At 41.4% G+C, this 25,753-nt stretch overlaps 1 long non-coding RNA gene across 1 annotated transcript; it reads right to left on the reverse strand.

The window, feature by feature from the left end:
- Nucleotides 1-19,009: 19,009 nt before the first annotated feature.
- Nucleotides 19,010-23,032, reverse strand: LOC129164392 (uncharacterized). Its single transcript, XR_011521268.1, has 3 exons — nt 22,743-23,032; nt 22,541-22,666; nt 19,010-19,430 (listed from the first exon to the last, which is right to left on the reverse strand). It is a non-coding gene; the product is annotated as an uncharacterized lncRNA (long non-coding RNA).
- Nucleotides 23,033-25,753: the final 2,721 nt, after the last annotated feature.

Consider the following 25,753-nt stretch of genomic DNA (forward strand, 5'->3'; position numbering starts at 1 on the left):
GCGAAGCTGAAGTAGGTTCCCATTTCTGGTTTCCGTCAGGCAAGCATCTGAATCCAGGGGCAGGATGCTTGAGAGGACGGGTCCTTACCGGTCCAGCTAGGAAGACCGGAAGTCAGCGGCTCTAAAGTCTAGCCTTCCCCTCTACGGTGGTTTGTCGGTCCCGCCAGAGCCGTGACGGCAGCTACATGCAAAGGAAATTACTATTTACAGTATTAACATTTAGTTAATTAATACAAATTAAATGCATTACAAATGTTGAATACTATGGGGTGCCATTTGTAAAGTCAAACAATCATAACCCAATATTTTGGGTTATTTAGCCATAAGAGAAAAAAATGGGAGTGAGTTATTCAAAGTCATATTTGATCCAAATCATATTTGGTCTCTGTTATGACTGCATTACTTTATGAATGGCACCCCATATAATACAGTAGGGTATTTTGTAATGTTAATCAAATCTTAAAACTTCTTATTTAGCATAAAGTGGGTGTAAAAGTATTCAAAATAAGCTTGAAGTGTTTTCAATGTACATTTGTTTATTTAACTTCAGCCTAGTAATGCTTAGATCTCTCTTAAATTATTATAACCTGCTTTTCTTTAAACAGAACAGAACCAATGTACTGCAGGTTGTATGTTTTAAATTTATTAACAAAAAAACTCTATTTATTACAGGGCAGCATCTGATCTGCCTCAGTGCTGGCCCTGGAGGATGAGCCTGAGGAAGATGCAGCAGACAATGAGAGGCTGGTTTGGAGGCAGTCAGTGGTGCTCTGTCCTGGAGGAGGTATCACCAGACCCCTACTAGTATTAATAGTCATTAGTGTAGCAGCCACAATTAAAAACAACACTGTGGTTTTATTAGCTGAAGAGTTCTTTCTGCCAAGAACCCCCGGATCTCGAGAGTCTCATCGCACTGTGCATCAGGACGGAGCGACGACTTATGGATTCTACTAGGGAATCCATAAACCAGCAGCACTCAATAGGCAGCCTCCTCTGTGTGGCCCTCCCGGCCCGGACCTTGCGCTTCAGGGTTGTTTTGTTGCGTGGCCCTCAGACCCTCAGATTACATTTGAGTAACCCTGCCATAAACCATATCCTCATTGCATACTTCTGAATACGTCCAGTGAGCCAGGGACCCACGATACAAGCTGGTTCTGGCTGAATTCTGCCTAAAATGTCATTTAAAAAACAATTACACGGACGGAAAATGTCTATAAACAGAACTGCTTTAAGTTTTTTAGTTTTCTACCGCTATTTTTAAACGAACTTAAGTTTAAAACTTCCCTGCTCTCCTGTTTATCTTCCTGTTCCAAAACGGGAACTAAAAATGGGAACCAACTTCATCTTTGTGGTTCTTCTTCAAACAAAATGCTCTACAGGCAGAATAACTCCCGGTTCCAAAGATGAACAGCGTGGTCGTCCAATCAGTGATGTCTCCTGTTGCTGACTGTGTCACGGTCTGAGGTGTGTTTTCTGCTGTCACTCTCTGTCTCTGAGCTTTCCCTCTGCAGGTGGGCGTGTCTGGAGGTTGACCAAGCTGCAGCAGATCTGCTCATCAGCCGGCCAGATGTATTTAAGCAGCTGAGAGACATCTGCACTTCGCTGGATGAGTACTCTACCTGGGTACCTTCTGACAGCCACCCTTTGATTACATTTGAGCTCTTGAACTACTTGAATTTTGAGATTTTGACCTATATTTGGATTTTTTGGATTTTTTTGACCTCCTGCTCTATCCCCAGGCCTCATTCTCATGGCTCATTCTCGACTGGATACTTTGGACTACCTACCTGTTGTCTCTCAGCGCCGTCACCCCTGGCTCTTCCACCTCCAGCACCCCACCTTCGCTCCTCTGGATCCAAACCCGCCCAGCCTCTCCACTAGCTCAGCTCCCTCCCCACCTGTGGACACACCTCACCCCGGACTCTTCCCTCCCCACGAGCCTGCCTCCACGCTAAACCGTAAGTCCACACCAACCCAGATTAGTCCAACCCCCCCCCCCCCACCCCCCGATTCTAACTGTCCTCTGTCTCCAGACTTCCCCACATACCGGAATCAACCAACGGGACCAGCTCACCTTATGCTGCAGCCTCAGTTTCTTCTACAATAAATACTTTTTACCACTACTCTGACTCAGTCCTGATTCTGTATATGTCGTGGGTTAATCGCCTGAACCCCACCATGACAGAATCATCCAGCCAGTCCTCTAACCTCAGTACAGAATCAGCCTCCTCTGTCGTTTCCGCCACCCTATCTCAGCACAGTAATTCGCTCCAAACTCTGTCCGATCAACTCTTCCACACTGACCATACTTTGTTTGAATTAGGAACTATGGTGAAGGAGTTAAGCAACAGACTCACCTCCCCGGAGCAAGCCTCATCCCCCGCCCCAAGTTTGCCCGGACCCGTTTTGCCTACACCATCCGATCTACCCAGTTTCCGGGTCGCTACCTCTCCTCCACCGGAGACATTTGACGGCGATCGGGAGGTTTGTCGAGGTTTTCTCCTCCAATGCCAGTTGGCCTTCCCAAGATCTCCGGAGTCCTTTTCCACCGAAGAAGCTAGAATCTCCTACATCATCGGGCTTCTACGCAGCAAGGCACTCCGGTGGGCGGAAGCAAAAAGCCGGAACCCGAGCTTCCTCAACTGCTCGTTAGATGAGTTTCTGGCTGATTTTAAAACGACTTTTGACAAACCCGAGTCAGCGGCAGAAGTGGCCAGACAGATCTGGAGCTTACGTCAGGGAAGGCTCTCAATCGCTGATTTTGCCATAGAGTTTCGGACCCTAGCCACCACCTCCACGCTCGATGAAGCCTCACTTAAGGGGGCATTCACCCAGGCTCTAAATGAGCAGCTTCAGGATCAACTAGCTTTCTGCCAAGAACCCCCGGATCTCGAGAGTCTCATCGCACTGTGCATCAGGACGGCACGCAAAAGAGGTAACAATTTCCCCTTACCTTCTCGTCTTAACCTCCCGCCTAATGTGACTTCAGCAGCTCCAGCTCCGCTCTCCAGTGAGCCTATGCAGATCGGTCGAGCTAAGCTAACCCAAGAGGAGAGAAACAAGCGCATGAGTTCAGGAGCATGCTTGTATTGTGGCATGTCGGGGCATTTTGTGGCTAACTGCCCCAAGCAGTTAAACTCCAGGACCCATCAGTAGCCCCGAGAGTACTGGTGGGTGGGTCTTGGTCAGATTTAAACTCTCGGTGTGTGTTGGACTGTTCTCTGTCTCATAATCAAATTACTCTTCCCTCTCTGGCATTAATTGACTCTGGCTGTGAATTAAATCTCCTTGACCAACAGCTGGTGGAGCAACTCCTGGTCACTACTTTCCCTCTGCAAACACCCTGCCGGGTATCCTCTCTGGATGGGGGCCTCCTCCCTTCAATCACTCACGGCACCCATTCGCCTTATGACGTCAGGTAACCACAGTGAAGAGCTCACATTTTTTGTGTTTCCATCTCCCCAGTCTTCTGTGGTCCTGGGTCATCCCTGGCTAAAGAAACATAACCCCCGTATTAACTGGGTCACAAACCAGGTGGAAATGTGGAGCAATAAATGCCATTTAACCTGTTTGGGACCAGCCCAACCCAGTTTCGAGCCTCGAGCCCAGAAAACCACACGACCCAACCTCACCAGGGTTCCTCCTGAATATCACGACCTCCAGCAGGTATTCTCTAAACATAAAGCATCTTCCTTACCGCCTCACCACCCTTACAGCACATCCTGAGCTCCTTCAAAGGAATCTCCTACCATCTTTATGCAGGTGACATCCAACTGTACATCTCCTTTAAGCCCCATGAGATGTCTAAGCTGCAGCTGTTACACACCTGCTTAGACTCTATCAAAACCTGGAGGGCTGGGAGCTTTCTACAGCTGAATGAAGATAAGACTGAGATCCTCACCTGTGCCCCAGACAAGCTGGTTCCCAAAATCAGAGACTCTCTTGGTAAACTTGCTTCCCACACCAAACCTTCCATCAGGAATCTTGGCGTGACCTTTGACCCAGCTCTCACCCTGGATTCTTATGTCAGTTCTCTTGTTCGCTCTTCCTTCTTCCATCTCAGGAACATTGCTAAGCTGAGTCCCATTCTGTCTCGGTCTGAACTTGAGACAGTTCTCCACACCTTCATCTCCTCACGCTCAGACTACTGTAACTCTCTTTTCACGTGTCTGAGCAGAACCTCCCTGAACCGTCTACAGGTGGTTCAGAATGCCTGTGCTCGGCTTCTGACCAAGTCCTCCAAATACACCCCCATCACTCCGCTTCTCCTCACTGGTTGCCAGTCAACTTCAGGGTTCATTTCAAGATCCTGGTTCTGGTCTATAGGGCCTTACATGGACAAGCACCATCTTACATTGGTGATCTTCTTAGTCGCTACACCCCAGCAGGTCCCTGAGGTCCAGTGATCAAAGCCTACTGGTTGTGCAGCACCAGGCTAAAGACCAAAGGTGACAGATAATTTGCTGCTGTGGCCCCCAGACTCTGGAACTCTCTCCCCCTGAGCCTGAGATCAGTGGACTCAGTGGTCTCCTTCAAAAAGCAGCGGAAGACTCACTTGTTCAAGCTGGCTTTTGTATGACCTTCTTCACCACTCTCTCTTTATTCTGCTCTCCCCACCTATTCCACCTTCCTCGGGATCCACTGATTTCCCTCTTTCCTATTCACTCTCTCTCTTTCTTAATATTTTTTCTTTAAAATCGCAATTGCTTATTCTTGCTCATTTTAAATATATTTTTCAACATTTTCGAAATGCTTTTTTATATTTTGACAATTTTTTTGTTTGTTTTTGTGAAGCACCTCGTTATTTTTATCTTGAGAGGCGCTATAGAAATTATATTTTCTTCTTCTTCTTCTTCTTCTTCTTACGACTGTGCTATAAACCTTCTCCCTGCAGAACCTCTTCCCTCTAGCCGCCTCTACAGCATCTCCAAGCCTGAACGAGAAAACATGGAACAGTACATCTCCCAGTCCCTGGCATCCGGCATAATTCGGCCATCCATGTCTCTTCTGGGTGCTGGCTTCTTCTTTGTCTCCAAGAAGGACGGCACTCTGAGACCCTGCATTGACTACCGTGGCTTAAACCAAATTTCCGTAAGAAACAAATATCCATTACCCTTACTGTCATCCACATTTGAACCTATACAAGATGCAACCATATTTACTAAGCTAGATCTTAGAAATGCTTACCATCTGGTTCGCATCAGAGAGGGAGACGAGTGGAAGACGGCTTTCAAGACCCCAATAGGACACTTCGAGTATTTGGTCATGCCTTTTGGCCTCACGAACGCACCTGCTGGTTTTCAGAACCTAGTTATCACTGTTTTGAATGACTACCTGAACAAATTTGTCACTGTATATCTTGATGGCATTTTGATTTTGTCAAGGACCCCCGAAGAACACTCAGGTCATGTCCGAGCCATTCTTCAATGCCTGCTCGAGAATCGGCTCTACGTTAAGGCGGAGAAGTGCGAATTTCATGCCCCATCTGTTAAATTTTTGGGTTTCGTACTGGAGAGTGGAAGGTTGGGACCCGACCCCGAAAAAGTACAGGTGGTAAAGGACTGGCCCACTCCTTCCACACGCAAACAGCTGCAGAGATTTTTGGGCTTTGCCAATTTCTACCATTGGTTTATTAAAGGGTACAGTCAGATAGCCGCCCTATTATTACAACTAACCTCGGTAAAGAGGCCTTTCATTTGGGACGCTGAAGCCTCCAGGGTTTTTTCTGAGTTAAAGGAGAGGTTCATTCAGGCCCCTATTCTCTCCCATCCAGACCCTGCAAGGCAATTCACACTCGAGGTTGACGACTCTGATACTGGAGTCGGGGCTGTGCTTTCTCAGACCTCCACAACAGATCACCGCCTCCATCCCTGTGCCTTTTTCTCGCGGTGCCTCTCTCCCGCCGAGAGAAACTACGATGTGGGAGTTCGTGAGCTCCTGGCTGTAAAACTCGCCTTGGAGGAGTGGAGGCACTGGCTGGAGGGAGCTGAGCACTCCATTGTGATATGGACGGACCATAAGAATCTCGCCTACCTCAAGGAAGCTAAAAGACTCAACCCACGTCAATCCAGGTGGTCCCTGTTTTTTTCTCGGTTTCATTTTATCATTTCTTACAGACCTGGCAACAAGAACACCAAACCCGACGCTCTCTCACGACAGTTATCGGTGAATTCGGACCCCGTGCCCACCACCATCATACTACCAGACTGTGTCCTGGGAGCCGTTACCTGGGAGATTCTGGATCAGGTGCTCGAGGCTCAGAAGAACCACCCCTGCCCCAACCAGGTCCCCGACCACACCCTGTTTGTTCCTCCATTTGTCAGACATAAGGTGATTAACTGGGCCCACACAGCCAAGTTCTCTGTCCACCCTGGTGTCAGCCGTACTGTAGCCTTGATCCGAAGGTTTTGCTGGTGGCCGACTATGTTTAAAGATGTCAAGGAGTAAATTTCCGCCTGCCGAACCTGTGCCCGCAACAAAGGGAGTAACCAGCCCCCTTGTGGACTATTACATCCGCTACCTATTCCCTTCAGGCCCTGGTCCCATATTGCACTGGACTTTGTCACCGGTCTTCCCCCCCTCTCGAGGCTTTACAGTTATTTTAACCGTTATTGATTGGTTTTCCAAGGCCTGCCACCAAGTGCCGTTAAAGGCCCTACCTTCAGCCGCTGACACCGCGACTCTGCTAATTAAGCATGTATTTAGGCTCCATGGCATCCCTGCTGAGATACTGTCGGACCGCGGTCCTCAGTTTGTCTCTCGGGTGTGGAGGGACGTTGCCACCTGCCTAGGAGCTAAGGTTGCTTTAGCATCTGGGTTTCATCCACAGTCTAACGGACAATGTGAGAGACTAAATCAGGAGGTGGAGGTTATGCTCCGTTGTCTGTGTTCCTATAGCCCTTCCAGTTGGAGTACCCACCTTAAGTGGATTGAACACACCCAAAACTCCCATGTCTCCTCCACCACCGGACTATCCCCCTTCGAGGCCTCGACAGGAATTCAACCCAGTTTATTCAATTCAATTAAATTCAATTCAAGTTTATTTATATAGCGCCAAATCACGACAAGAGTCGTCTCAAGGCACTTCACATAATAAACATTGCAATTCACAGTTCATTAAGCCAATCAGAAATAATGTTTCCTCTATAAGGAACCCAGCAAATTGCATCAAGTCACTGACGAGTGTCAGTGACTATACAGCAATCCTCATATTAAGCAAGCATGCTGCGACAGTGGAGAGGAAAACTCCTTTTAACAGGAAGAAACCTCCAGAGAATCCTGGCTCAGTATAAGCAGCCATCCTCCACGACTCACTGGGGATCAAGAAGACAGAGCAGACACACGCACACACACACACACACACACACACACACACACACACACACACACACATACTTGTTTCTTGTGGAAAGTGAGGACTTCTGTCCAGGACATTCATGGTGGGGACACAACTTTGACAGTGAAAAAGAAGCATAATGCTTTATTAGAATTAAAAAAAAATAAATTTTCCAACTTTTTCCATAACTAATCCAATGTTATGCAATAAAAATTTTGAAAAAATGGCAACTTAATGTTTTTCTGGTTTTCACTCTGATGGGGACCCAAGCCACTTGCAGTATTTCCTTTCACCAGCAGGTGGCACAGTTTTACACATTAACATGTATTTCCTACAACAGAACAGGTGGATGGATTCAGGGCATATGTAGGGATCCAATAATCAATTGCAATACCTTTTCAAGGCTTTAAAACAAAATAAAGACTGTTGCAATGCAATAATACATGAATAAACTATTAATATGAAGCTATTTTATTAAGTTCTTTTGCAATGGCAGAATCAAGAAACAACCTGGAAAGTAGGCCTTTTCTTGAGTAACGCTAGATATTTTTTGATACTACTTTAACAATATCTGGTTTTCAGTAATGGTGCTTCAACAATTTAAAAAAATAAAATTTAAGCTTAATTTTAAGGAAGTACTTTTTTTTTAATAAACAAAGCAAAACTCAGAAAACCCACAGAAAGCTTGTGCGGCTGTTTTCAGTCAAAGGCTGCAGCCACAGTTTAAAATCTTCAACTTGTGGCCAAGAATCAGTAAATGTATCGATTCCCATTTACAGTAGTACTGCATCGCTTCAATGTATTTCTTCATGAAAGAGCTGGATATGTTGTGATGAGGAAGGCACGCCTATAGTGATAGTGCTTAAAGTCACATGGAACAGCAACTCGAACAAACAGCTAGCATAAAAGAACTGAAAATGATTAGTTCATGTGCATCTACTTGACAAGCTTATAATAAAAACATGTTACTAACCAAATTTAAGACTTTATAAATTGAATTTAAGACCTTAATGCTCTTAATTTTCCTCAAATCAATTGATCAACTTTTAATACTTTTCAAGACCCTGCGGATACCCTGGGATTAATGGATGAATGAAAGTGAGGGAGATTGGATGGATGGATGGATGCTTTGACAAACTGATGGATGGGTGGACTGAAGGTTGGTTAGACAGGTGGACAGACAGTTGGACAGACAGCGGAACAGACTGCTTATAATACCGGAGATTTTTAATGCTGTCAAATAAAATCCGATAGAGCTTTTTTTAGGCAGATATCGGAGAAATATCCGATGTCAATATTGGATCGGGACATCCCTAAATATAACAGTTTCGGATGATGGCCGCTGATCACAGTAACAGAATTCAGCATGATGTACATTATGTGCAGAATTGAGGCAAGACACGTAAAAAACTAATAGTAAACAATTTGGAATAGTATTTTAAAACAGAGACCTGGGCTTTTACTTCTAGATAAACTGCTCCCAATATCATATAGGCAGAATGCTGTGACTGAATGCAGGAATCTTGCAGTTTTAAGCAAGTTAGATTTAGGACCTTTTAAAGACCATTTTAGACTGCTGTGAACAAAATTTAATATCAACATGACATTAATAGAAAGTTAAATGATTCCAATGTTTGATGCTGCTGATGTCACAACTACTGTTATATGAGATGTTTTGTAATCATATGGAAATTCCAAAGCACCTCTGATTTTGATAGGTTACTGGATAAAAATGTAGCCAAATGGAGCTCACTACATGCTGCGGTTATGCACTGGAGACCAGAGGGACCGGATACCGAGGAAGACAAAGAAGTGTGGGGTGGTGACCAAAACTGGATGATAGCTTGAACCCGCTAAATGCTTTTTGTGGCCAACTGTGTTTCTCTACCATATAGCCCTTTCCCACTAAGCTCAGCTCGGCCCCAAATTGTGCAGATCCAGCCCTGTACAGAGCATTTAAACTATCCTTCTGCCGAGCAGAGCAGACCGTATTTTCAGATCGAGGGAAGCGTGGAGTCAGTTGGACCAAGGTGGTCCACCATGTCACCTATGGACTGACACCGACGCTAACAGAAGTAGGAAACCAGTTAACCCAAAACCGCATTAATCCATAACACCAGTGATTTTCCAAACCAACTGTGAAACCAATGTGGTTCAAAACACACATCCCGGTGTTTTAACAACGAGCCACCTACTGGACTCAGCACTTTCTAATTTGCTGGCTGTACACAAACTACAAATGCCACATACTGACAATTCAAATCCTGCACTTGTGAATAACCTGTAAATATTGCAACATCAGCCCAAACACTACGGCAGCCCTACGTTGATAACACGTAGGGCTGCTAGATCATGGCAAAAATGTTAATCATGATTATTTTGATTGAAACTGAGATCTTGACTATTTAACACAATTTTTAATTAATGCTGATGATGACCTAAATTTATTGAACATTAATAGTGGCCTTTAAACTCCATTTAATGATTTTTGCCTTTATAAAAGAGAATCTTCTCTCTTAGGAGTTAAATAAAGTTGTGCTTTGTCTTGGAAAAAATAAAGGGCAAATATTGATAAATAGTGATACTTATAAACAGCAACAGAAAGATAAAAGTACATCCATTTGCAATGAGATAGCATATACTACTGTTTGACCCAAAGGGTTGTTCATTATGTTTAAGTATGGGGAGCCTAAGCCCCACCCTTCTACTTCCATGGACAAAAAAATAATGGATGAGAGTCAATGAAACAATACGTTATTTTCTGATTCTGTTGGAAATGTCCCCTGGATGTAATATTTGATGTTCGTGGAATTTAAAGACATGTTTTGACACATTTGAGAGGATATGTATATATCTTTCCACCTAAGCACGGGTAGCATCAGTCAGACAGAGGCAACTTCAAGCTGCGCAATCCATTTTCAGTTTCATTTTATGACAACAGCTACCTGCTGCAGCAGCAGGGCTGGAGCAGACGGCAGCCCCGCTGCTCCATGGAAAGAGCCGACTGACCATACAGAACGAATGAAGCTAACCGCTGTGAATCTGTGCTTCACAGCGATCTCTGAGTCTCAGATAATCGCTAACACAGGTGGCTAGAGTTGTCGCTAGGTACTTGAAACATGTTAACAAAAAAAAAAAGAAGAAAAATCGCTAATTTTGCTTCTAATAATTGTTCCCAACCCATACTGTAATCTCAATTTTAAAATCAATTAATCACCCACCCCTACCTCGAAGGAAGACAGAAAGCGTTTCAGTGTGTTTTCTACGGCCAACCCTTCCCGGCTACCTGGATGTTTTTAAGGCCTTAAATCTAGAGAAATTTATTTTAAACTTAAGACCCCACAGGAACTCTGTGAATGGATGCCCAAATAAAAAGAGTTAAGTATGTAAAGAGTAGGGCTGGGCGATATGACGATTTTAGACCGTTTTACGATCTACACATCTGATGGTCTGTCATTTTTGAGAGACCGTTTTTATCACGATTCACAGCTCTGCTGTTGAATTTCTGCCTCTGAATGAAAAAGAAACTTACCTCAGGCGAATGACACGCCTTTGTTTGACCCTTAATCAATCAGAGTGAGTCATAGTAATATATTAGTGCCCCGCTTGTTTTCATTTGTGTGTGAATAAACATGGCTTCGCCGCGGCTGAGCGACACGTTCCGAAGAGGAACGCAGGGTTCCCTTAGCGCGCGGCGCTAACAACTTAGTGACTTGACATGTCTCGGAGAAAGCGTAAAAACACGTTGAACGCTTCTTCTGAAGCAGGAAAATAACACTTCTTCTTAAGCAGAGCACGACGTCGCCTCGGCTTGTTCACCCTCTGCCGAGCCGGTGTCGGTACCGGACTGAGCTCGGTCACTGGGTCGCTGGAGCTGCCCCGTGACTGCCTGATGGAAAACCAGCGGGTTTCATCAGACTCGTAGTTTCTTGTTTTTGTTGGGGACCCCCTGTAATTTACTGCTCCCTCCTGCAGTCTTCCCCTATTACAATTTAAAATGATTCTGTAAATTCCGTGTATCAATAGAAACAATCTCTGCCTCTGCCAGCTGCAGTAAATGTAGTTTCCAAATAATAAGAGGTGCATTCATCTGTGTATCTCCTTTGATCCGCATTAGCGATATTTTCAGCACCAGAACAGTGAAGCATAGAAACATTCCTGAGTTTGTTAGTAATTTTATTTATTAGGTGCATCTAACCTGTTCTATTTTTCTCTGAAATGAGATCAAATCAGTGCTTCTATGGGTTGTCTCCAATCTGCACTGGAAAATTTTACTTTATTTAGAGACTTGTTGCAGAAAATATTCAGAATGCGCAGTTTTTTGCTACCACAAGCGATCTCTGGTCCAGCCGCACATCAGAGCCGTATTTGAGCTTAACTATCCACTACATGAGCAACTGGGAGCTACATAGTATTTTTAACAAGTTAATGTTTGCACAATACATTTGCAATTGACATGTTTGCACTTTAAATATGTTTACGATTTTAATTTATGTTAAGTTACTTGAAAAACGGGAAAAACTGATTTTTGTAATTGTTTCTCTCAGGGCTTTTATCATCTCTGGTGTGAGTTTAAAATATAAGTGTGTTAGCACTGTGCTGATTATCCCTAATATGAATAAATGTTTATTTATTCAATGTTTCTCTTCTTTAATACGCAATTGAAGTTATGGTATTCATGGATAAAAAATCGTGATAAAATCGAAATCGTGATAAAATATTGGAAAAATCGTGATATTCTATTTTTGCCATATCGCCCAGCCCTAGTAAAGAGTGATGGATGGGGTGATGATTACAGGAAAAAACTTGTTTAATGTGTTCCTGAGTCGCAGCAAGTGAAGATCTCATACAATTCAGTAAAAGTTTGACATAGGCCTGGACAATAAAACAATAATGATATGTTTAGCAATATAACCTATTTTCAATAGTAAAATGAGACTATCGCAATATAGTTCTTCCCTCCTTTTTTCATAGCCAACTGAATTAAACTATTTAAAAAAACTATACAAGGACAGATTGGGATAATTTGCTTTTAGTTCTTAGCTTATTCATTTGATATTGACGAAAGTTTTGTCAATTTTATGTCTATTCTCCTGTAAAACTTACTGTACACTGAGATTTATTTTTAGAATTGATATTTTGTTTCTAAGTGGAGTTGACCAAGCAGTTAAGTCATTTTTCTGTTCTCTTTGTAAACTAGAACGCTTTAGTCCTGACTTTATTTAGTTTTTAATATGAACCTTTTTATTTTAGTCATCTGAAACAGATCTGTTATGTTCCCTCAGTACGACTGTTTTGCTGAACCTTTGACAGGAAACTAAATATTTAAATCAAAACAAACTTATGATGATTTCACATATTACTTAAAAGCAATGGCACATTTAAATTTTACATATAGAGTAGTTTGACTTATATCGTGATATATATATATATATATAACCTGAAAGGAAAAAAGATGTATCGTGAATGACAAGTCTTATATCTCCCAGCTCTAGTTTGACAAAAGGCAAATCTTGAGTTAAAAGGATAGGGGCTGGACTTTTCAGTTCTTAAGAAGTCTCTTGGAAGAAAGACGAAACATTTTCAAGACAAGAAGTCCAGTTACTTTCTTTTCAATTCATAATTATGTCCTTAATGATTGAGAATAGGGTTGTCACGGTAACCGGTGTAGTGGTAAACCCTGGTAAAAAAGTTGACAATAATAATGATCGTCTTGTTTTTAAAAAAATGTATTATCTCGGTGGATTACCATGGCTGCGGTGTAGGGGCGGTGACCCTTACCAGCCACCGTATCATCTGCTGAAGTTGCCGGTGGCACATGCGCACATTGTTATTTACAACCAAAACTTTCTTGAAGCTAAAGCTGAAATAATGGCCAAAGGAGGAGACGGCAGCGCTCAGGACATTTATTATCCCTCAAAGAAGACAAAGTGGGAAGTATGGGCATTTTTTGGATATTTGAAGAATGCCGAGGGACAGTTGATAGAAGATGGCTATCCTGTTTGCAGCACGTGCAGGAAAAAGTGTCTGTGAAAGGCAGCAACGCTTCAAATCTCATGACACATCTGCGTGACCATCACCCACCACTCTACAATCAATGCAAGGCAAGTTAACGTTGTAGCTAAAATGTGTGATCCGAGGATTTGGGTTGAGGGAGAATGCAACGAGTCACCATATAAAGCAGCTGCAGTGCACGCTATCTACATTTAAACCATGTCGCGGACGCCCCCATATTGAAATTACACTATGCCTTACGGGGCTCCCAGGGGCAGATAAGAGTTGGTCTCTCTCCAAGAATAATTATGAATTTAACAATTCAAGAGACTCATTCCCCCTAGCTCTCCAGCTTGTCACTCAGTGGTTTTGCTACAGGCTCTGATCCTGCTACCACACCATGCTTTGCTCCAGCTACAGGCTCTGCTCCTGCTACCAGAACAGGCTCTGCTCCTGCTACCACACCAGGCTCTGCTCCAGCAACAGGCTCTGCTCCTGCTACCAGACCAGGCCCGGCTACAGGCTCTGCTCCTGCTACCAGAACAGGCTCTGCTCCTGCTACCACACCAGGCTCTGCTCCAGCAACAGGCTCTGCTCCTGCTACCAGACCAGGCTCTGCTCCAGCAACAGGCTCTGCTCCTGCTACCAGACCAGGCCCGGCTACAAGCTCAGCTCCTGCTACCAGACTAGGCCCTGCTCCAACCACCAGGCCAGGCCCGGCCTCCGGGCTGTGCACCGATCTCTGGGAGTCTACCGCTGGTGCATCTTGGTAAAGCATCAGGATAATAACTAAAGGGTGTGCTCCATAAAGAATTTAATAGCTCTTAAGCCTAACCCTAACCCTCATCTCATGTCTCATTCACACTAAGATCCATCCATTCACTTAGAATTTAGAGTTAATCTTGTTTAAAATTGTTTAGAAATAAATCTTAAATTTTAAAGGTGACTCGCTCTTCTGTTGTCTCTCAGTTAATACGAAGTGTGACATAGTCCCTGCAATAAAAAGTTCCAATCTTCTGGTTAAAAGTACCCAAAGATCCATAAGATTGATTTCATATTTACTATGGAATCTTACGTCTTATTAGGGCTGGGCGATATGACGATTTTAGACCGTTTTACGATCTACACATCTGACGGTCTGTCATTTTTGAGAGACCTTTTTAATCACAATTCACAGCTCTGCTGTTGAATTTCTGCCTCTAAATGAAAATTGAACTTACCTCAGGCGAATGACATGCCTTTGTTTGACCCTTAACCAATCAGAGTGAGTCATAGTAATATATTAGTGCCCCGCTTGTTTTCACCTGTGTGTGAACAAACATGGCTTCGGCCGCGGCTGAGCGACAACGAGGTTTTCGTTCCGAAGAGGAACGCAGGGTTTCCTTAGCGCGTAGCGCTAACAACTTAGCGATGTGACATGTCTTGGAGAAAGCGTAAAAACATGTTGGACGCTTCTTCTGAAGCAGGAAAATAACACTTCTTCTTAAGCAGAGCATGACATCGCCTCAGCTCGTTCACCCTCTGCTGAGCCGGACTGAGCTCGCCTCGGCCACTGGGTCGTTGGAGCTGCCCCGTGACTGCCTGATGGAAAACCAGTGGGTTTTATCAGACTCGTAGTTTCTTGTTTTTGCTGGGACCCCCTGTATTTTACCGCTCCCTCCTGCAGTCTTCCCCTATTACAATTTAAAATGATTCTGTAAATTCCGTGTATCAATAGAAACAATCTCTGCCTCTGCCAGCTGCAGTAAATGTAGTTTCCAAATAATAAGAGGTGCATTCATCTGTGTATCTCCTTTGATCCGCATTAGTGATATTTTCAGCACCAGAACAGTGAAGCATAGAAACATTCCTGAGTTTGTTAGTAATTTTATTTATTAGGTGCATCTAACCTGTTCTATTTTTCTCTGAAATGAGATCAAATCAGTGCTTCTATGGGTTGTCTCCAATCTGCACTGGAAAATTTTACTTTTCTTAGACTTGTTGCAGAAAATATTCAGAATGCGCAGTTTTTTGCTACCACAAGCGATCTCTGGTCCAGCCGCACAGCAGAGCCGTATTTGAGCTTAACTATCCACTACATGAGCAACTGGGAGCTACATAGTATTTTTAACAAGTTAATGTTTGCACAATACGTTTGCAATTGACATGTTTGCACTTTAAATATGTTTACGATTTTAATTTATGTTAAGTTACTTGAAAAACGAGAAAAACTGATTTTTGTAATAGTTTCTCTCAGGGCTTTTATCATCTCTGGTGTGAGTTTAAAATATAAGCGTGTTAGCACTGTGCTGATTATCCCTAATATGAATAAATGTTTATTTATTCAATGTTTCTCTTTAATACGCAATTGAAGTTATGCTATTCATGGATAAAAAATCGTGATAAAATCGAAATCGTGACAAAATATTGGAAAAATCGTGATATTCTATTTTTGCCATATCGCCCAGCCCTACGTCTTATGGTTCATTAAATAAATGTAAATTAACCCTTTACAATATACTAGTTAGCTGTATATACAGAGTCCTAGGATCGGATATGGATTAGTTTAAAACCTGTATAGAGAAAATGTACACAAAAATTGGCCAAAAGGATATTTTCATCTGTGGGGACTTTAACATTGATCTCATGAAGTCAAAACTGCATAAACATACTGAAGATTTCTTAGACATGATGTATAGCTTATCCCTGTTCCAGAAGATCACACGACCAACAAGAATTACGGCACAATGTGCAACCTTGATTGACAATATTTTTACAATTTGTGTTGAAAAAAATATGGCAGGTGGCATACTAATAAATTATATTAGTGACCACTTACCTATATATGTATATTTTGACATCAGCAATGGAATTAAAGAAAGTAGGTGTCAAAGAAAATCAGGGAAATAGATATATAAGAGATTATGAACAGACGATTTAATTGCTGCATTTAAAGGGGAATTGATGTCCCAAGACTGGGATGTAGTCTATAGGGAAGATGACGTTGATATGGCATATAGTAAATTTATTGACATATTTAAGACACTTTACAATAAGAATTGTCCAGTCAAGGTCATTAATGGAAGTCATAAGTATAAAAATCTCCCATGGCTAACTAAAGGATTCCCAAATGCTTGTAAAAAGCAAAACAAGTCTTTATAGGAATTTTATTAAACTATGAACTAAGGAAGCTGAAATCAGATATAAATTTTACAAAAGTAGATTAACTGAAATAATAAGAACTAGTATAAAGATTTATTACAGAAAAATCCTAAATGAAAATAAGAATAACTTAAAAGGTGTCTGAGATATACCGTACTAAACAAATTAAGTAATGGTGGGACAAAGAAAATGGTATACCCTGAATACTTTACTGATAATCAAAGTGATATTTATGATAAAATAAAAGTAGTTAATAGAATGAATGAATATTTTGTGAATGTAGGCCCAGAGCTACCAAGCCAAAAAAGACAGACAATAAGTGAACCACTGATAAAAAAAAAAAAAAAACTACCCTGACTCAATCTTCCTCTCAGCAGTGGATGAGTTGGAAGTTAAATCAGTTGTTGATAAATGTAACAACAAAGTCTCCACTGATTGTGACGGTATTGATATGGTGTTGTTTAAAAGAGTTATTGATGTTATTCTAAAACCATTAACTTTTATATTTAACTTATCCTTCCAAACTGGTTTATTTCCTCAGAAAATGAAAGTAGCTAAAGTAATACCAATTTTTAAGCAAGGGAATAAACATCTATTTAACAACTACAGGCCAGTATCACTTCTTCCTCAATTTTCAAAAATCCTGGAAAAACTATTTAATATCAGACTAGAAAACGTTTTAAATAAACACGAAATACTAAACCATAGTCAGTACGGATTCAGAGAAAAGAGGACAACAGCACTTGCAATAATGGAAGCAACCGATGGAATAATTAATACATTAGATAAAGGTAAATATGCTATTGGAGAATCTGATTAGAAGGCTACTTGAGTACTGAGTATCATCTGATCTAATATTTTTTAAAATGATGACATCCAACAGACAAAAAATAAAAAGTTATGGGCAACTATTTGTATTTTAAAGACTAAAGGGGAAAAATGTAAACAAATAAACAACATAATTACAAAATAACAAATTTTAGGCAACATATAGACACAAACTGAGGACAATATTTTCCTGATATACAGGGTTTATTTAGTTGTCTGAAAATGTAACACGTTTAAAAAAATACTGCGATAATACCGAAAACCGTGATAATTTTGGTCACAATAACCGTGAGGTTCAATTTTCACACCGTGACAACCCTAACTGAGATTATACATTAACATTTGAAGACAAACTTACAATTACACTTTGGGTTCTTGTGAGCATAGGAACGCTGTCATCTTGGATCACATCAGGTGGAGTTTCATTAAGGGTGATGGTATCTTCACTTTCAGATAATGACCCTAATTTTGTGAAGAAAAAAGAAGAATGATGTGAAGTGGTTAGCAATAACTTTTGGAATGTCTATTCCAGTGGAACTCTGTAAATCAAAACAAACTAAACATTTTTGACTAACAAAATATAGTAGGCGTCCCATTCAAGGCTAACTTACTACAGTTACATTTATTAAAAATGCATGTAATAACTGAGTTGGGATGGAAACAAATATTAAACCTCAGTACGACAGTAGCAGCAAGGCAAGTATGGTTTGGCGCAGTGCTTAATTCTAGCCGGATCTTGCCAGAACAACATCCGGGAACTGTCTTATTTTGAAAGGACCATTTGAGCAACGGTCTGCTAGGATCCGGCAACTCACGCGACCAACTTGTGCTATACACAGGGTTCGAATTACTGGTGAGCTAAAGGGATCTCAGCTCACCCCAAAGGATGGCTCCCCTGGCAGCCCTCTGCTTTCACACCCTGTACAACCGCCCCAAAACGATCCTGGTTCTACTTATATTACATTATTCATGTGGACTCTCCGGGGATTATTTAGAGCTGAGAGTCGCAGAGCTCGTACGCGCTCCAGACAGATGTGTCCTGAGCACGGTCACAGTAACATTCTCAAAGTTTCGCCACCCCAAAAACCAAGTTAACATGTGATCGTTCATGTCGGCTCATATCCTTTAATTATTTCTGTCTTTTATTTGTGTCTGATGCGTTTCGCTGCTGCAGAGCGGAGTGCATCACCAGTTTTGTCCTCCGGTGACGCACCTTACCGGTGCGGCCGGTGCACACTCTGCTATTTTTGCGGTCCGTAGATCTTTTTAAACTACAGTTAATTTATGAGGTGAAAAACATGAAGACATGTAGCAGTTTTTCATTAGGATTGAGAGGAGATGCAGGAAGATAACAGAGACAGGACAGAAAAATAGTCAAATAAAAACAAGTTCATTTTTGTACCTGGTGGTTGCAACAAACAGACACAATTGCAAATAATCAGAAGTGAGGAACAGAAAATGAAATTATTCTTTCAATGTTTAGAGCAGCAGGAACTCTGAGGCTGCAGGAACACCAGAGAGATTGCGGCTGCTGCGCATGAAGAGGAGGGCTGAAGCAGGGGAACAGTAATGATGCAAAAACTACTGTTGTTGAAAGAAATGTGTTTTAACTTGAAAATGTGGGCGCAATTTTTAATTGTCAAAAACTCCAGCGAATCAACCGGAACAACCCCCCACCCCCACCCTGTGCGTGCTACGACATCTGTTTTGCCTTTAGTGAAGTTTGGTGTGACGTCACTTTTTGCGTTCCGGGAACGTTTCATTTCCGAATTAAGCACTGGTTTGGTGCCAGGTCAACATGCAAAAAATCTTATCTATTTTACCACCCTCCTGTCCAACTAAAGAGCTACACCAAAACCTTCACTTAGATATTTTTTGTTACAGGCAGAAACAACATTCGAAACCCATCTTAAAAAACTCTACTCTGCTGGATTGTTATTTTAAATTGTTTTATTGCGATGTTATCTAGCCGTCAAATAGCACCAACCTTCATGTTCAGTTGATGATGCAACGTTAATGTTCTGTCCTGCTCCTCCTTTGTCTGCATTGCATAAGCCTTCTCAAAACTGCGCTCACATTTATCATGATGAGCTGTCAGTTTCTTCAAACGCTGAATGTGATGACTGTCTTCCTGGAAAAGAAAAGACAAAGACCTAACTGTTTCACCTTTTAAAAAACAAGTGTTTAAACAATTTACTAAGAGCTTATATTAGAACTTGGTTCCAGGTTCAGTCAACTTAATTCAGTTTATTTCTCCAGTGCTTATTCACAGCAAACGCCATCTAAAGGCACTTTACAGGACAGAAATTTCTATATATTTGCTCAGTTCTAAAGTTTTCTATCCCAGACAACTGTTTAATTGCCCAGCAGTTGTGACCCTGACATGCGGATTCAGCCCAAGCAATCCCTCTCACTAAAAAGCATGAAGCAACAGTGGAGAGGGAAAAACTTCCTTTTAACAGGAAGAAACCTCCACCAGAACCATGCTCCGTACCAGCAGTCATCTGCCGAGACCGTCTGATGGTTGGAGGAGACAGAGCAGAGACACAGAAAGAATAACAGAACTGATGCAGGAGCAAAAGTTCACAAGTTGACAGGGAGAACATTCAACCACTGGAGCACCAGCCCAGTGAAGGCCCTCGTTCATTGAGGTATCCCGCTGAGCAGAGCACCAGATCAGGTTAGCAGTTGTAATAACAGCAAATAATGCAATTAAGGAATTGTAAATGGGAAGAAAACGAGTCAGTGTCTTTCAACAGCATAGCCTAAAGCAGGAGCTATTAACAGTAATCTGTCTACCTGTAAGCTTTGTCAAAGAAGAGGATTTTCAGCCTACTTTTCAAGACAGACATGTTGTCTGCTTCACGAACCAATCCTGGGAGCTGGTTCCATAGGAGAGGAGCCTGGTAGCTGAAAGATCTGCCACCCATTCTACTTTTAGAAATCCTAGGAACTACCAGTAAACCTGCAGTCTGAGAGCTAAGGGCACTGTTAAATTGAAAATGGCAGAAAGTCATACCATCTCAGCACACTTGAATCACAATTAGGACAGAAGTATAACCCCATATAACCTAGTTGCCTGCTGAGGAGGCAATTTAGCATATAATTCAGGTGTGTTGAAACTGGAACACAAACTTTGCAGAACACCGACCCTCGTGGATTGGAGTTTGACACCCCTGTCCTATCTGAACCATGTTAATAGCAATCCATGTTTAGGCTTAATCCCATGTGACATCCTTACCCCTTTGTGTAAGCCCTTAATACTTAAACTTATGATTGGCAGAAGTGTAATTTCAATCTAATCAGAACCAGCTTGAGGAAGAAAAAAAGACAGATGAGAATAAACACCAGTAGGAGTTTCAGTTAATTGCTAATGTTTATACTGTATGCAAAACACTTATTCTAATTATTTATTTAGGAATTGAGTCATAAAGAATTGATGGCAAATATTATGTAAGACTGAGAAAGCTTTGAGGTCCTCAAGGAGTAGTTAAAGGGCTATACAAATGCTGGCCATCTACCATTTTCAAATAAATTTCGAGAGACAGCAGGCTCAAATCGTGTCTGTGGCAGCCAGTCACAGACAGCCACGAGATTCCTGGAAGCCAGCCGCGGACAGCCACGAGCTTCCCAACCACCAGTTGCTGCAGCCACGAGATTTCAGCAGTCAGCCACGAGATTTCCAGCAGCCAGCCGCGGCAGCCACGAGGTTTCCAATTCCAACGAGACCTAAAGCCTAATTCAAGCTTCCCCGTCTGCATCAGTGCGGAGACAAGCAACACCATTATCCGTCCTTGCGTAGGGCCCCTGGCAGGCACTCAAGTACATACGGAGTTGAGCCCACTATTATAAACATCCATCCGTCAAGACGGAGAGCGCAAGCTTGTGATTGGTCAGGGCAGTGCTGTCGCTCACTACTACATAAATCAAAATGGAGTATTTGTCTCTGCTGCTGAATTATTTCAAAGAATCTAATCTGATTACTTATTTTGTTACTATTCCTTATGGCAATGTAAAAAAATCAGAAATATTGGAAAACTTTCAATTCTCAAATTTCATTTCATCTTAATAGCAGATGTGGGTTTTTATTTTTTATTTTGGTTTATATTTTTTTTCTTATGTATTTCAGTTTTTATTTGTTAATTTCACTCCAATTATTTTATTAGTTTTTGAATGTTCTTTATAGATTATAACTTTTGTGAATTTGCTTGTACAACTTTTGTTTGTTCAATAAAGTTCTTTTAAAAAATCATGGCAATCATGTTATATCATGATACAGACAAATTATAATCACTCCAACTATAAAGTTATTTTACTGCAAAGCTTTTCACCTGCAGTGAAAACCCAGAAATTATATGTAAAACACTGAAAACTAGAGGTTACAACAACAGCTCAGAATTATATTATTTTCACTGGCACTGCACTGGTTGATTTTTTTGTCTCTCTTATGTGGTTATGTTGCCTAAATGTCTGACTTTAAATTCAATATCAGTCTTTCGGATTTAATTACGTTAAAAAAAACTAGGCTGCCACGGGACTTAAAGTAGCAACTCTGGGAAAAATATATAAATCAACCCGTTGCAAGTGGCAATTGTTGCTAAAAAAAATTCTCGCTTCGTTGCAATTCTCGTGGCTCTCCATGGCTGGCTGCTGGAAATCTCGTGGCTGTTGCTGGAAATCCCGTGGCTGCTGCGACTGGCTGCTGAAAACCCCGTGGCTGTTGCTGGAAAACTTGTGGCTGTATGTGGCTGTTACCGGAAATATCATGGCTGCCGTGGCTGACAGCCAAAAATTTAGTGGCTATTGCTGGAAAACTCGTGGCCGTCCGTGGCTGTTACCGGAAATATCATGGCTGCTGCGACTGGCTGCCGGAAATCCCGTGCCTGTTGCTGGAAAACCCGTGGCTGGCCATGGCCGTTGCTGTTGCTGAAAATCCCATGGGTGTCTGCTGGAAATCTCGTGGCTGCTGTGACTGTCCGTGACAGGCTGCCACCACCATGATTTGAGCTCAGCCCTGCTGTAATTTTCTCAAAAATTCAAGGCATTTGTAGGGAAAGTCAGCATAAACCTGCTTATAGCTTAAGTAACCTACACAACACAGTATTTTATTTTTACTGACCTGTTACTTAAATATTCAAGCAAAATTCATTGCCCCACAAATTTGGATAAATTGCTTTGATTGGCTATCTTGACTAATTTGTGGGTCAGCAATCATTTATTTAAATTGGATGTTGCACTTACAAGTGAGGAGTAGGTTGGGAGGCCATCCGGGGTTCAATATTTTGCTTGGAGAAACTTCAGTATCTGACCTGGGAGACACAGACTCATCCAAGGAGGCACGCTGCACTTCATGAGCCGCAGCTCTCCCTGTTATACATTTACTGTTAGTGTTAAGACAATTCTAACTTAATTTCCATTTGGATGCATGCTTTTCCTTTCATACCTTCACATTTAGATTCGTCATCAGATCCGGAACTCTGCTCACTCTCCTGTCAGTTACACAAAATATCAATCAGTAATCTGTTATAATGGAAAAAAAGAATTCAAATAATTGTTTTTATGGCTTCATTTCCAGTGTTGCAGTTCTAAATACAGTTTTGAAAAAATTTTTTTTTACTCAAACCCAGATCAAAATTTAATCATAGCCTACTCCTGAGTTGAGCTTGGAGCACACAAGATATGTACATATGTAGACGTTTCACAAGTGATTAACACCAAAGTATTGAAATTTAAATTAACACATAACATATTATGAAATAAACCAAAAAAAATTGTGTGACAATACAATTGTGAAAAACTTAAATAATGTAAAAAATAATTCCAATTAGTTTGAAATGTTTTACATTAAACTTTTAGCTATTTCATGTTTTAGTTATTCAAAATTGAACACTTCAGTGTTCCACACAGAAGAAGCTCAGTTTGATGCATATTATGCTGCATTACCACTGCATGCTTCATCTGGTGCAAAGCACCGTAGAGACGCAGCTGCACTTTAACCTCACAGACTTTACATAGAATCTGGTTGCTCCTGCCACTTTGGGCAGTGTGAACGCAGCATTTAGGAAATTAAGCAAAAACAGTATTTTTTAAACATGGAATAATTTTTATGAAGTTCAACATTTTAGATAATAAACAACATCAGATATACTAAGTAATTAAATTAAAAACTTTAGTAAGACAACACAGCCAGTTACCCACACAAATAACACAGCCAGTTACCCACAATACAAATATTCTTACTACAAGTTGTTTTAAGGCAACATATGATTAACTAGCAGCTTAATATAAGTAAAACTTACCATTTTACTTGGTTCTCCGCCGCATGTCTACTCTTCGTGAGGCACAGTGTGGGTCTGCCACTGCTACCGCTCTGCAGGTGTTCATGTTGAAAGGGAGCGCTCGATCTAAACTCGAGCGCACACCAGCGTGGCAGTCTCACTTAAATTCTTTTTCACATACCTTTTTGATTGTGCAGGAAGAAACCTAATCATTATTGTAGGTGAAACTAATTAGGGAGTTGTAAATGCTGACTACTGTTGACAGACTGATGCTCCTGTAATGGTTTTATAGCTTTATGTGTTCATGGAAGCCTGGCCAATACTGAAGGGGTGGATAAATTCAACGCCTCCTTTTCATTAGCCAGCAGTTAGCTAACAGCATGCTTTCACATGTGCAAGCAGAGTGGGGGATGGGCATGGTTATAGTGGGGACCTAAAATGTCCGGATCTGTGTTAAATGTATGAGCTTTGAAACCCAAAGCACCTCCAAATTTAATATTTCATAGCCATGACATTTGTTTAAATAGTTTTTTTTTAAATGTTTTCTTGAAATTATTACCTTAAATGAAATTAGAAATTAGAAAACTAAAAACATAAATATTTTGTAGGTGCATTTATTATGACATTTATGATTCAAAGTATGAATTGAAATTCTTACATTGTCCCACAACACCCCAACATGCCTTAAATAAAAAGAAACTAATATACAAAAAAAGAATAAAATAAAGAATTTTTTTCCTCCCTTTCTCTTAGTTTTGTCTGATCATTAAATGTATTTACAATGTGTGTGGTTTCGCTGTGTACTATAGAAACCTTAACCAGTATAGCAGTCTATTGTAAAAATGCAGCAACTCATTGCGTACTGTGCAAAATTATAATGACCAATAATAATTTCAGAGTAAATCATATATTAGTCAAATCACTACCAGCATGATACTATAAAAATTCACAATACTACATTAAAAGTTATAATGAAGGCCTACTTTTAGGAAATGACAGCAACCTGCTATTGTAAAATTTCACTGTATCATAATGTGGATGTTCAGAGTATTACCTGTAATGTAGGCCTACTAGAACTGTGCAGTGATATAACTGACATATACATATCATGTTTGGTGTATTTTCAGTATTAGAACTACAGGGAAAGTTGACTGGATTTTTTGGCTTTTGGGTAAAGATGGATGGGGCCCCCATAACGTTACAGATAGCTGAAGAGCTTAGATGAAGCATAAAGGGTGGTTTCCACCGCCGCCATCTTAGCTACTAAAGATGGTGGAGGTGAGAGTGAGAACGTTAAGTGGGTGAGCGGACAGTTGACAACCATAGCAGTGAGCCGGTGGAACTAAACTGAGCTAACCCGGTGCTAACCTTGACCTAACAAGATTTGGCAGGCAATTTTAAGCAGAGAACCGCAACTCTGCTTCCTAAGCATAAACAAAAGAATATTAAATCAGGTTAATCATATTCATTATCTAGAGCATCTTTCCTTCGCAGGGTGGCAGTGTCAGCTGCTGGTTATCTCCAGCCAAGAAACGACCACAGTATTACTGTGACTGCGAGGCTTGGGCCTTGTGGAGCAGCAGGCAAGCCTCAGCCATCTACGGGGTAGCTGTTAGCCACGATAGCAACCAGCACTAGTGCTGACGTCTAAGCCACAACCCTAATTATTCATAATATCAAGATTAAATTACATCTAAATGGATGAGTTATAAAACAAATCACCTGACTCAGATTGGTCATGAAGGTAAACTGAATATGATTTTTTTTAACAAGGCAGTAAAGATCTTTCTCCTGTGAAGTTAGCATGATTAACAATGGGAGTTTGTTCCTTTCTGCAGCCAGCCACCAGCCAATTTGGGGGAACTGCAATTGTTGTCACTTCAACGGTAGGAACAGTCTTCAGAATCAGAGGTTGGGGCTTGGTACAGACCTGAATTCAGGGACTCGGATGGTCCCCGAAATGGCCCCAAAAACGATCTGGTTGGCTACAGTGGAGATACGCGAGTATGGGACGTTCTGGTCGAATTACCGGGAATTCCGATTGTGGAAACACACCTATTGTGTACATGACAGCAAGGGTCAGTGACGGCTCCTTTGTTAGCCCAACATTAAAGGAGGCATTGTTAAATATGTTTTTCTAAATAACGCTTAAACACTTGGAGCTAATAACTCAAGG

Source organism: Nothobranchius furzeri, chromosome 1, assembly GCF_043380555.1.
Source record: "Nothobranchius furzeri strain GRZ-AD chromosome 1, NfurGRZ-RIMD1, whole genome shotgun sequence".
NCBI classification, from domain to species: domain Eukaryota; kingdom Metazoa; phylum Chordata; class Actinopteri; order Cyprinodontiformes; family Nothobranchiidae; genus Nothobranchius; species Nothobranchius furzeri.